This window comes from Malania oleifera, chromosome 10, assembly GCF_029873635.1.
Source record: "Malania oleifera isolate guangnan ecotype guangnan chromosome 10, ASM2987363v1, whole genome shotgun sequence".
NCBI lineage: Eukaryota > Viridiplantae > Streptophyta > Magnoliopsida > Santalales > Ximeniaceae > Malania > Malania oleifera.
The window spans coordinates 2652336-2666475 of record NC_080426.1 but is presented as its reverse complement, the minus strand read 5'-3'; the positions used below and the strand labels follow the sequence as shown (position 1 = coordinate 2666475).

At 32.7% G+C, this 14140-nt stretch overlaps 2 non-coding genes across 2 annotated transcripts; both read right to left on the bottom strand.

Moving 5' to 3' along the window:
- Positions 1-10031: 10031 nt before the first annotated feature.
- TRNAS-CGA (transfer RNA serine (anticodon CGA)) lies at positions 10032-10113 on the bottom strand. Its single transcript has one exon. It is a non-coding gene; the product is annotated as a tRNA-Ser (tRNA).
- Positions 10114-10198: 85 nt separating this feature from the next.
- TRNAK-CUU (transfer RNA lysine (anticodon CUU)) lies at positions 10199-10271 on the bottom strand. Its single transcript has one exon. It is a non-coding gene; the product is annotated as a tRNA-Lys (tRNA).
- Positions 10272-14140: the final 3869 nt, after the last annotated feature.

Below are 14140 nucleotides of genomic sequence, written 5' to 3'. Positions count from 1 at the left end.
ATAATCTCACTAATCTCAACGGCGGCCTTGACCCGCCGGTCTCTCAGGGACTCCTGAAAAATGTAATAATATTGGGGGTGAGACACTTCTCAGTAAGGGAAAATAAACTAAATACAGCTGTGTGGTAACATGAATATTTAATGCATTTATACGTATATAGTACATTTCATAATTCCATAAACATCATCATATCGTACTGGGTAAACATATAATTTCACATCCGTTAATAATTCATATCATACATAAAATCATTTGTTATAACTGTAGTACTGAAAATAAACACAGGATGAATAGCTAGCTAGTGTCATGTATTACCCCCCATGACGAGTTGTGCAGCACGAAGGCGGGACCCGACAATGGCTGGCCGACCACTGCCGAATCAAATATGTCTGTAAGTACGATGAGCCCGCCACACCCTGGTCCGGACTGCCAGGTGGACGTCCACACTCTACTGAAAGCCACATCGACTATCCATCTCCCATCCCCTCGTGGGACGGTAGCACTAATAAGGCCTCGTGCCAAAATGAACCCATAGCTACGGTACCGAGCTCCTGGTCTGAACTAAACTAACATCCTGGTTGTGAAAACATATAATACATGATCATACGTAACATCATTACGGCCTCGTGCCGAAAACATAGATACGGCCTCGCGCCGAAATCATACATATGACCTCGCGCCAAAATCATACAATACGGCCTCGTGCCAATAACATAAATACGGCCTCGTGCCGATAACATAAATATATGGCCTCGCGCCAAAATTGTTTCAGGTATATATATACTAAAAATACATCATTTATTACATAATCGTCAAAATCATCACAACATAACTCATATTTTCATAATACCTGAAATCATGCTTGGTTCGTAAAATCTTTCACATTATAATACATTTCACATAAAATAATATTCATGCCACACATATGCTGTTAAAAGTCATATTTCATAATCTAAAATCGTGAATTCCTTACATCTCATACATACATATACATTTTAATCATCATAGCAGTATTTTCCCAATCATACATTTCATTCGAAATACACAATATAACATATGCTTTTCTAAAAATAAATTTACTCATAATCAATAATAATTTGTATGGAAAATTACTGCTTTAGTTTATTCCCTTACCTGACTATTGAGAAATTCCTTAGAACCTAAAATTTCACGCACTTGGCGCCCGAAATCTAATTCCTGCAATTTACATTTTTCCCCAAATTTATTAATCTATTTCTCCAAAATAATACTCATCTAGCCTTCCTTATGCTCCATATACCTCAAATTAATATTTAAACTATTATTTAATATCCCTACTTAATTTTTCAAATTTTGCCTGCGGGTCCCAAAATTACACCCGCGGCGCTCACCCGAGCCCTAAATTTCAGAAATCCTATTCCAGTCGCAGATGCTTAATATTTTAGCATTTCTAAATTAATGCTAATTAATTAAAAATAAGCCCCTTAATAATCGCCGCACCCCAAATTTGGAGTTTTGGCCCGACACCCCCACGAGAATTCCGTCCCACTAGACTTGTAGAGAATCATCCCTAGATTCTCGTGGTGGTGTCCGTTCGTCAATTGGGCTTATATTTTGCAAGAAATTAAAGAAAAAGGGAGAAATGGCTTACCCCAGGGAATATGCCTACGCCGCTCCTACCATCGATCCGCTCCAGTAGAAATGATGGCAGCAGCGAATGGAGTCCAGTGGTATCTTCGGATTTTCGATCGGGCGAAAATCCGTTGCGAAATCGAGGAGAGAGGGAGAGAGAACGTGAGGAGAGAGAGAGAGAGTGTTCAGAGAGTTACAGAGAAAGAAAAGAAAGAAGAAGAAGATGAAGAATAATAATAATAATAATATATATATATATATATATATACTTAACTTGAATCTCCTGAAGCTTCAACAAGCTTCAGGAGGGTAAATATAATAATAATAATAATAATAATAATAATAATAATAATAATAATAATAATATATTTTATTAATAAAAATAAAAATAAATTTTAATTAATTAATTTTTTTTTCTTTTAAATCCAATTAATTAATTAATTAATTAATTATTTATTTATTTATTTATTTATTTAATATTTTATTATTTTTATATTTTTTTAATTTTTTTGAAATCAATCCACGAATTTTTTTTTTATATCTCTGTTTTAGGGGTTTTTACACCCCGCCTCAGCTAGTTTCAGCTATTCAGATCAGGAGACTACTGCTGAGTGGTTGTCAGGGGTTTGTGGCGGCTGTGAAAGAGATGTTAGAGAATGAGTCGAAACTTGCTAGCACGCTTGTAGTGAAGGAGTTTGTGGATGTTTTTCCAAATGAGTTACCAGGCTTGCCACCCGACCGTGAGGTGGATTTCTCTATTGATCTACCTCCCGGTACAGCGTCGATTTCTAAAGTACCTTATCGAATGGCGCCAGTGGACTTAGCAGAATTGAAGAATCAATTGCAAGATCTGCTAGATAAGGGCTTCATACGGCCCAGTGTATCTCCGTGGGGAGCTCCAGTTTTGTTTGTGAAAAAGAAAGACGGGACTATGAGGATGTGTATAGACTATAGGGAGATAAATAGAGTGACAATCAAGAATAGGTATCCTCTACCCCGTATCGATGATTTGTTTGACCAGCTCCAGGGTACATGGGTGTATTCGAAGATTGACCTCAGATCTGGCTACCATCAGGTGAAGGTGAAAGTAGAAGACGTCTCAAAGACGGCCTTCAGGACTAGGTATGGGCATTACGAGTTTCTAGTGATGCCGTTTGGTTTCACGAATGCTCCTGCGGTATTTATGGACTTGATGAATAGAGTTTTCCACCAATACCTAGACCAGTTTGTTGTTGTTTTTATTGATGATGTACTGGTCTATTCTAGGAACTATGAGGAGCATGAGACGCACTTGAGGCAGGTTTTGCAGACACTTCGGGAAAAGAAGTTGTACGCCAAGTTCAGTAAATGTGAATTTTGGTTGAAGAAGGTCGTGTTCTTGGGGCATGTTGTATTTGGAAACGGTATTTCTGTGGATCCTAGCAAGATTGAGGCTGTAGTGAATTGGGCTAGACCGAGAAATGTCCACGAGATCAGGAGTTTCTTAGGGCTAGCAGGCTACTACCGTCGTTTTGTTGAGGGATTCTCAGCTTTGTCAGGGCCTTTAACACGACTGATGTGGAAGAATGTCAGATTTGAGTGGGATAATAGCTGTGAGCAAAGTTTTCAGAAGCTGAAGCAGAGACTAGTCATAGCACCAGTGTTGATCATTCCATCTGGGGGTGAGGGGTATACCATTTACAGTGATGCGTCCTTGAAAGGACTTGGCTGTGTATTGATGCAGCATGGCAGGGTAATGGCGTATGCATCCAGGCAGTGGAAAGAATATGAGAAGAACTACCCTACCCATGATCTTGAGTTGGCTGCAGTGGTACACACACTGAAGATTTTGAGGCATTACCTGTACGGTGAGCAGTGTGAGATCTTCTCCGACCATAAAAGTTTGAAGTATTTCTTTACGCGGAAAGAACTGAATATGAGGCAGAGAAGGTGGTTGGAGCTGATTAAAGATTTTGATTGTACCATCAGTTATCACCCAGGGAAAGCAAACGTGGTAGCTGATGCGTTGAGAAGGAAATCCAGGGAGCCAGTGTTGGCGGCTATGGGGATCCAGCATCCGATCATAATGGATCTGGAGAGACTCGGCATAGAGTTAGTGGAGAGTGATCTCCCAGTATGTATTGCCAGCCTAGTGGTACAGCCTACCCTGCAGGAGAGAATTAAAGCTGCCCAAAAGGAAGATCCAGTGCTAGTGGAGGTGATAGACAAAGTACAGAGTGGGCAGGGGGAGGAGTTCAGTATCGCAGATGACGGAGCTTTGCGGTTCCGTTCCAGATTATGTGTTCCAGCCGATACTGAGATCAGGAAGACTATTCTAGAGGAGGCTCACAAATCTTTGTATACAGTTCATCCCGGTAGTACGAAGATGTACAGAGATCTGCAAGAGTCATACTGGTGGAGTGGTATGAAGAGAGAGATTGCCGAGTATGTAGCGCAGTGTTTGACATGCCAGCAGGTAAAGGCTGAGCACCAGAGACCAGCAGGGCAGTTACAGCCATTATTCATCCCGGAGTGGAAGTGGGATCACATATCGATGGACTTCGTGTCAGTACTGCCGACGGCGTTACATGGTCATAATGCCATCTGGGTGATTGTTGATCGATTGACGAAGACCGCCCACTTTATTCCCATTAAGATCAGCTACTCCCTCAGCCTTTTAGCGGAGCTTTACATTCAGGAGATAGTACATTCTCATGGGGTGCCTGTATCTATTGTGTCGGATCGAGACCCACGATTCACATCACGATTTTGGAGGAGTTTGTAGGAGGCTCTGGGGTCTCAGTTATCGTTTAGTACGGCATTCCATCCTCAGTCAGACGGGCAGACTGAGAGGACGATACAGATATTAGAGGACATGCTCAGAGCGTGTGTACTAAACTTTGGGGGTAGTTGGACTCAATTCATGCAATTAGTAAAATTTGTGTATAATAACAGTTATCAGTCTAGCATTGGCATGGCACCATTTGAGGCTCTGTACGGTAGGAGATGCCGTTCTCCTTTGTTCTGGGATGAAGTGGGTGAGCGGCGAGTAGTGGGGCTAGAGCAGGTTCAGCAGGCATGTGATAAAGTTCGTCTTATCAGGGACAGGATCAGTGCAGCTCAGAGTTAACAGAAGAGTTATGCCGACCATCGCCGCAGGAATTTAGACTTTGACATAGGTGATCACGTATTTTTGAAGATAGCTCCGATGAAAGGGGTTATGCGATTTGGGAGGAAGGGTAAACTTAGTCCTAGGTTTATCGGTCCATTTGAGATTCTAGATAAAGTGGGACCAGTAGCCTACAGGCTAGCTTTGCCACCTGTATTGTCCAGGATTCACAACGTATTTCATGTTGCTATGTTGAGGAAATACGTCCCAGACCCTTCTCATGTCATCAATTATGATGAGTTGGAACTTAGTGATTTACTGGGATATGAGGAGGTACTAGTACAGATTCTAGATAGGAAAGTGCAAGAGCTACGTAATAGGACGATTCCTCAAGTAAAAGTCTTGTGGAGGAATCATGCAGTAGAAGAGACTTCTTGGGAGTCTGAGGAGCAGATGAAGCAGAGGTATCCGCATTTATTTCAATAAGTCTGAGTGAATAAATGTAAATAATTAAGTAGTTTTCTGTTGCAGGTACATGTAATGATTGAATAGTGTAGTACTTTAGTTTTGAGAGAATAAGTTATGCACATTATGATGAGATGTATATGATTTCATTTTTGAGATGTATATTTTGTGAGATAGTAATTGTTGTGACTCTGGTATGTGTTATGCACATTATGATGAGATGTATATGATTTTATACTTTTTGCTGCGTAGGCTTCTGCTGTATGTTTTGTTATATCCCTGGTGCCCACGGGTCCAGGTGGATTGTGACCTGTTGAGTTGGAATGTATGATGTGATGATAATTTATTTATATAAAAAAAATATATATGTGAAAAAGGAGCAGATCGTTACAATCTTAGTTATCAAGCATGAGTAGAATTTAACTGTCATTTATAAGCAAATTGTCAGTCGTGAACATAATTTATTTCTCAAGTACAAACAAATGTAGTATATCAAAATATGTCACCTTGAGATACATTATGCTAAGCCTTGAGATTGATTATTATTATTATTATTTGTTAAAAGTGGTTTTTTTCTTTTTTTGTTACCAAAATAGATAATGTTGTTATCAAGTGAATTTATTAAAAACACACAAATTTATGTAATTATAATTAACATGCTATTTTGGTAATAACATTGTTTAAATTTAGATGATGATCGTAATTCTTACATTAAGTTGTGCTTGCATAATGAAATAGATAAAAATTTAATAGAATGAAAAAAGTATGCAAAAAAAAAAAAATTGAAAATTTTGATTTTATTTCATTTCTTTCAATTTTTAAATTTTTAAATTCCTTACTCACATTCATATATAAACCACTTTGATATTAGACCAAGTAAGCGATAAACTCTATAGCATTAATTAAGTGATACATTATTAAAGTATATTGTGCATGATTTTTTTTTTAAATCCATTTATTGTTCAAAAAAAAAGTTTTATCCAATCAGACAAGTTGTTTTTCTCTTAGATAAGTTAAATGAGATTTATTTAAATTTCAGATATTGGGTTCAATGTTTAATGCTTCAAATTTTCAAATTGAGCAGCAACTCTACAAGGATATGGTCCATCATTTAAAAAGAAGAAAATCAATATTTGTATTAATTGTTGTATGTTTTATATTTGCACAAGAGATAGAATTTCATTTGGTATTTTAATTCTTAGTATCTTTATTCATTATACTTTTAAAAAAAATTATAGTTATAAGTTTAAATGCAAATGCATACAAATGAATTTATAAATATGTGTATTTTCAATTTAGGGCAAAAGAAATTTACCTCCCCTGAGGTTTGGCAAAAAGACACAAATCGAGATTTTAAAATTTTCATTGACCTCTTCTACGGTTTCAAGAATTTTAGGAACCTTCCATGAGATTTGTCAAAAAAAATACAAATCTATCCTTATATTTTGTAGAAAAATTAGTCTTTTGAGGGGAGGTTTGTCTCTTTTTATCTAAATTCAAAGGAAGTCTTTGAAATTTTTGAAATTTTAGAGAAAGTCTTGATATCTTTTTACCAAATCTTATGGGAAACCAATGTCTTTTACTAATTAATATTATTTTAATTTATAATAACACGTATATTGCACATGATCATTGGCAAAAAAAATATTTACGTAATCAATCTCACCTAATGGGACTTAATACTTGATTTTCTTGTTATTGAATAATATGTATAATAAATTAAGCAAAAACATTGCTTTTAAGTAATTTTTTGGTATTGCAAGCAAATATGGGTAAACATCTCATAAATTTTTCGAAACGGCTACCCTGCAAGGCAAAATAAATGATGAACTTTACAAAAATAAAATGTAGAATGTAAAAATTATGGATAAATCTTTTAGAAGTGATTTTCACCTAAAGGCATGAAAAACATAGTAAAACAATTGAAGGACGAGCTATTTGACACAATCCTAACATTTATCCAATGCTATTTGGAAACCTTCACTAAGCATGATTAATCAAAACAAAGCACTACTCACAAAAATTACCTATAAAAAAAAAAAAAGTTTTGTTGCAATTTGAAGACCAAATGAACAGGCACAATGGACTTAATTTTACCTTCACATACATAACAAATTTAGAACCCCTAGATCATGACTGGTAATCTCAATTATCAATGAAATTACACATATTAGAATGAATGATATTGCTCTTATTGTTTCAAGTCCTTAATTTATTTGTACATGTTACACTCTAGATTAGGTAAGTTCATTAACATTGTTTGTGTTTCAGATTTATAAAGGATAATCATAAGGAAAGAGTTTAGTTTGGTGGCCCTTCGAAAGGTTTATGGGTTGTTTGATATCAACAATTGTACAAAAATATAGATAAAAATAAAAATAAAAAGACCAACAATTTATTTGTTAATATTTGTAAAATGAAAATGTATTAAAAGTAGGATTGAACAAATTCTCGTCTTTGTCTTTTTTTACCAACAGGAAGAGCTCAACAATTGGTTATGGCATTGGTGATCCTTCTGTTGACTTTTCATAGTGAGAGGCATTGCTCAAGTGACATTAATATACTTGACCATAACCAACTATGCAAAGCCACCAATACAAGGCAAGTCAGATAACACCAACAAATAAAATTGAAGTTACAGGGGGAATCCATAATTTGTCAGTCATCAATCAAATGCTAAGGGAGCCAGAAAAGATACTAGGGACATAGGACAACAAGTGAATATGATAAAAGACAATAGGGATTATGATAAAAAGAGCAGAGCAATGTAGTTAGCCAATCAGGGTCGGCTCTTCATAATATGGGGTCTTAAGCGAATGATTTAATCAAAAATCCTTAATATTTTATTTTATTTTTATTTTTATTTAAAATTAATTTTTCTAACTTTTTGAGATGCAAAATCACTAATCAATGTTATCTATCACTATTATTATTATTATTATTATTATTATTATTATTAGATTCTAATTCCATCTTTGGAATTGATTTATCGTTTCTTGGAGGATTTTCATTTTACTCATTTATATTTTGTTTAGAATTAAAAATAAAATTATCAAGAGCTCCCTAGATGACACTAATTCTTCTATTATTTTTTTCTTCGTTTTTCATATCCGGATTCATATTTTCTCATTGACATAATTAAATTTCAAAATTAACACTAACTATAAATTAACAAATTATGTAAACAAATACAAATAAATTTAATAAATCTATAGAAATAATAGATTGAAATAATATAACCTAATTATTATTATTATTGCAAATCGATCGACGAGTGAGACTTTAGAGATATCAAATTATTGTCGGATACAACGCTCTAACCTCAAAGCTTCCAAAATCTAAGAAAAAATAGAAAAAAAAATTTCATAGTAAAAATAATTGAAAAATAATGCACAAACATTGAAATCAAAATTAGGTTGATGAAAATTACAGAGAATTGAAAGTCCGAAGATGATGAATACAAGAGTCGGAGCAAAAATTATAGAGAGACCGAGAGATGAGGGTGCGAGAGTGTGAGAGATGGAAAGATTTTTTTACAGAGACTAAGAGAAAGAGATGTGAGTAATAGATAGTTATAAATATAATAAAATTGTTAGTTGGGAAGTCAATGAAACATGAAAAAAAAATTAAATTACATTTATTTTACATTTTGAAATACAATTTCATTTATTTGTTAGTTGGGAAGTCAATGTATGGGAAGAGAGCATAATAAATAATGTTAACATTATTTGATTAAAAAATATTTGCGGCCTCAAAAATATATTATTATATTAAAAAAAAAATTGGGGACCCGAAAAATTTTGGGGCCCTAGCAATGGCTTAGAATCGCCCAACAAAGACTTTTGGTACCAAAGAAGTTGAACAATATGACATTTTAAAGAAAGTTTATCTCATAAGAAAAAGGTTGATGAAGTTAAATGTAACAAATGATAATGTTGAGAAAAACCATTTTTTATGCTAGAAAGTTTTTCAAATTTAGGTAATTTACGATACTACTGATTAGTGAGGCATTTTGGGTGAACGTCGGGAATGCCTGTAACATTGAGGGTTGACTTGTGATAAGTGTAAGCAATATTGATGAATATATTGTAAGACATCTAAAACACTAGATGTAATACAATCCATCACAACAATATTTTATCTCTAATTATCTTTTTTATTATTTTATGAATCCCCATTTCCCATCTCTCCTATATACAACCAACCACAATGTTATTTTAACTCTCATTATATTTTTCATTATTTTATTAATCCCTATTTCCCATCTCTCCTTTATATATATATATATATATATTTTATAATATGAGTATTTTCACCTCATTCACTTTCTCCTACTTCTATGATTTTATATACGGCTAACAAGTCAAACAGCTAATATCACATCCAAATTTACCATCTCTACAATCAATCACCACCTTACCACATTTAAAAGTTATTATTGTTATATAATTAAAAATATAATAAATATAAAAATATAAATTAAAAATAATATAATAAAATAAAATTATTATAATAATTTTATTTAATTATTATATTTCAAAACTCTTTATTTAATGCTATAAGAACAAATACAATGTGTGTGACTATTTTAAAAGATGTTAATTCTATGTTTAGAGAAAACTTAGATTAGAAGTTTTATTTAATTTAAATAAGATATAATATAAATTTGTATTGAAATTTATCATACAAATCTAAGGTCTGAAATTCATACTCCTACCACATGACATAAAAGTTATTTTAAATGATTTTTTTAAATTTATGAAAATTTATAATTTTCCATGTCAATTTAAGTTTAAATTTATATGATTGTTTTATTTTATTTTTTATAAAGTATTTGCAAAAGTTAATTTTAAAAAGGGGAAAATTCCGTCGACAGCAGGATTCGAACCTGCGCAGGCAGAGCCCAACAGATTTCGAGTCTGTCTCCTTAACCACTCGGACATATCGACGACGCTCAATCATGCCGGAACAAACTTATATATCCAATAAAATTAATAACAAAGGTAAATCAGACTAAATGTGAAAAAATCCATGCGCCCACCGTGGGGCTCGAACCCACGACCACAAGGTTAAGAGCCTTGCGCTCTACCAACTGAGCTAGACGGGCAACTCGATGTAAATTATTTTTGAGTTAAAATATATCTAATAATTATCAAAATTAATTTGTCCATCAAAAACAAATAAAATAAAAATGGAAATGCAATAAACCAATTAATCACAAATATAGCCTTAAAATAATTTTTTTCAAAATCAAATAATGCTTTTTTTGCAATAACTGGTCATATGATAAAAAAAAAATTTGACATAAAACTAATTATAACAAACTAGTGCATTCACAAATGCATCTCTGTTTTACAATACACACCTAGGAAACAATCTTATTTTTTAAGTGGAGAAACTATAGTTGAACCAAATTTATTGAGAGTGAGAAAGAATGAAAAGCTATATTTAGTCCCCATTATTCTTATTTTTATAATATTAAAAAAATATTCAAATTATAAACCCTTTGATAATAGCATTTCACATTAGAATGGAACCTTCGATTAAATGAGTTATTTTCTACCATGTTAAATATTATAATTTATTCATATGCCTTATTAAATATGCAATTTTTGAGATATCTCAAAAACAATACGTGCCACTTTTTTCTTTAATTTTTTAAAATAAAACATTCCTAGCTACAAATTATTCAATAAGTCTTAGATTTTTTCTTTTAAAAAAAAAATAGACTAAGGTTGCGAATAGATTATTCGAGATCACCCATTAATTATCAAGTAATCAATTTTAGCCCACCATCTCCTTCCTCGCAAATAAAAAGATAGCTCGGTGAAGATTGAAGAGTTAGATGATTTGATTTGAGAAATAAACTACAACAAATAATGATTCAATCCCTCCACCCTTTTTTTGAAACTCTGTTAATAAAGATACTCCTTGATTGGGATAAAAAGCATCCCATAGGTATTTCATTGACTAAATTTACTATGATCATTAAATTTTTATTTTTTGCAAATAGATAATTGAACTTCACAAATTGTAATTGTGCCTCTTTTTTTTGTCAAGGATAAATACTTTCCTATTTAAAATGTTTATATAGTATTAGATCTAACAAAATGTATAAAAAATCGTTAATCATAACTAAATCCGATCCACTTAAACCGACTTATAATCGATTCACACATTAAATATGTCGAATATTATTTAAATTATTTTTATCCGCCTTGGTGGATTTAAGATTTTATCTGATGGATATTTGTCTATCCACTAACAACTAATGTTTAAATTTATTGATAATCTAATATGTTCATATTTATTAGGCATCAATTAAATTAACATAAATTTTCGTAGTTAAAGTCTAACCTGGTGTGGTCATGTCCATACTCAAATTCAAGTCTAAATACTCAATTTTCTAAGCCTCTAAAATCATGTTCTAAAAAATAAAAATAAAAAATTATAATTTAATGATTAGTCATTAAATGTTTAATAATTACAAAATTATAATTTTAAAAATAATTTCAACTATTATGTTATAAAATAAATTATTCATCGGATAGTAAAAAAATTATATTAGGAATGAAAATAACGAATTATCAGTCATCTGTCACAGATTATTTGATGCAAACCACCATAAATTCACAAATTAATTAAATAAGTTAGATACGGATTATAATATCCTCATTCGATAATCTGCCTAATCCATCACAAATTATCAACTCGATCGGCTTTATCAGGTCTACGTAGCATCATCTCTAAAACCTAGGAATGTCATTTTTTTTCTCTTTTAATAGTAATAAAGATAATGATGATGATGATATTTAAAGTTTTCATAAATTGTTTACTAATATTCCCTTTATCTTCATAAGCCACATCACAGCCCTCACCCGATCAAATAAGTGACTTTCCTTTTTTGAACAAGTATTCCACAAACTTTCCAATCTCTTTGGCAAAATTCTCTCATCTTGTCACCAAACTCAAACACCTCAAAATACTCTATGCAAACTAAATTGACATCTTCATGAAAATTCTCAATGAATTAACTAAAGAACCTCGGCTTCCTTAATCTTACTTTCAACAACCTCTTAGTGAATTTTCGATTACCATTTGCACCCTCCCCAATCTTGATGCCCTCCACCTCAATCAAAACTATTGTACATTATATTCTCAACGAATTTATAGCTTAAAATTAAAATTAAGCATGCAAGCCTATCTATGGGGAACTTTTGTCTTTCTAACAATAAATTTAATCTATTATATCTTTATAAAATAAGTCTAAATAAAGATTCAAAATCTAAAAATAGAGAAAGATTTAGTAGGTTGGGCAAAAAGAACGTGCGCTAGGTCTTCCTTTTCCTATTAACATTAAGTCATTTAAAGAAAAAATTATACAAACCTTGACTTTAAAATTTTATCACTTTGTTTCCTGGCCTAGAAGTAGTAATCTTTATTTTCATTTTTGTTTTGAATTCTCTTCCTCCTATCTTTTGGTTGTAGCATTTGATTTTTTGGAAGAACTCCACCAGAAGAAGTACAAGCATTAACCTATTTGAACAAAAGCTGCAATAGTAGCACCAACTCATGTAGTAAAAGTTATACCACCAACGTTATATTCTTCAAAAGTTGCATTATGAATAAGCTTGGTACAGATTTTAAACAGAGTTATAGCGTTCTATATAGAATTATAGTACAACATTGGATACAGAATTACAGAATGACAGCGTTCTACATAGAACTATAGTACAGAATTTGATACAGAATTATAGAATGATAGCGTTTTATATAGAACTACAGTATGATGGTATTTTATACAGAATTACAGTATTTTAGTGATCTTATACAGATTTATAGTATGACAATTTATACTGAGTTGTGAATGAAATCATGGTATTATATTGTTTTAGAAATCGCATTATATGGTTTGAGAACCCTAATGGACCATAGCTACGCACGATACCATAATTTCACAGATACCAGTGTAGTCACACTTCTCAGATAGAGTGTTGGTGGTATACAGTCGATTATACCATTGAAGTGTAGAGTTACCCCCTGGAGTCTGGACCAGTTGGGTAGACAAACCATACTCATAGTTACAGATACAAATACAGTTTACTTAGTCTGGTTAGGCCAACCATGACTAGGTTTTGCCTTTGGGCCGCACAACCCGAATCATGCGGGGTTAATTCATGACGTTGTATGTTTATCCATCTAGGGCAGTTATTCTATGCATATAAGCATATTTACTTATGCAGAATTATTGTCTTATACAAAGTATGATGAGAAAGGAGAGTATGTATTTTGAAATATATTTGTATATACGTGTTTACAGTTTTACATGATTTCACGGTGAAAGAAAAGGGTAAATAATGGTTGTATATATTTGGAACGCTAAAACTCATATTGCCACATACTGATAATAATCTATTCCTTCTTACTGTGAGGTGTCTCACCCCAAGAATTTAAACATTTAAGGAAATAAGAGGAATCAAGGTTAGAGTGCTCTAGGGCAGGTTCTAGATAATATTGTTGGAAGTAAGTGTAGAATATTTATACAGTGATGTTTTGTACACTATGGGTTGTAAATATGTGTATAGGAAGATACGTATATGTTGATGGATGGTTGTAGAACTCTGGTATTGCATCTAGGATTTTATATGTATGTTTCTGCTGTTTAGTTCATGGACTGGTTTATGGTCAGGTTTACCCGTTACCCCACTTTGGGATCGGGACAATATAGTTTGGTATCAGAACAGACTTATTTTATATGAAAAAATAAAAATATAGTAGAATTTTCGGATCATTACATATGCAGTAGCCAATGACATTACCAGAAGTAATGATGACATTACTAAAAGTAATGATAACATTACCATAAGTAATAACATTACCAGAATGAAACTACTAGAAGTAATGAGGATTCAGAACCTAAATCTGTTAATGAATGTCGATATAGAAGTGATTGACCAAAATGAAAAAATGCTATCA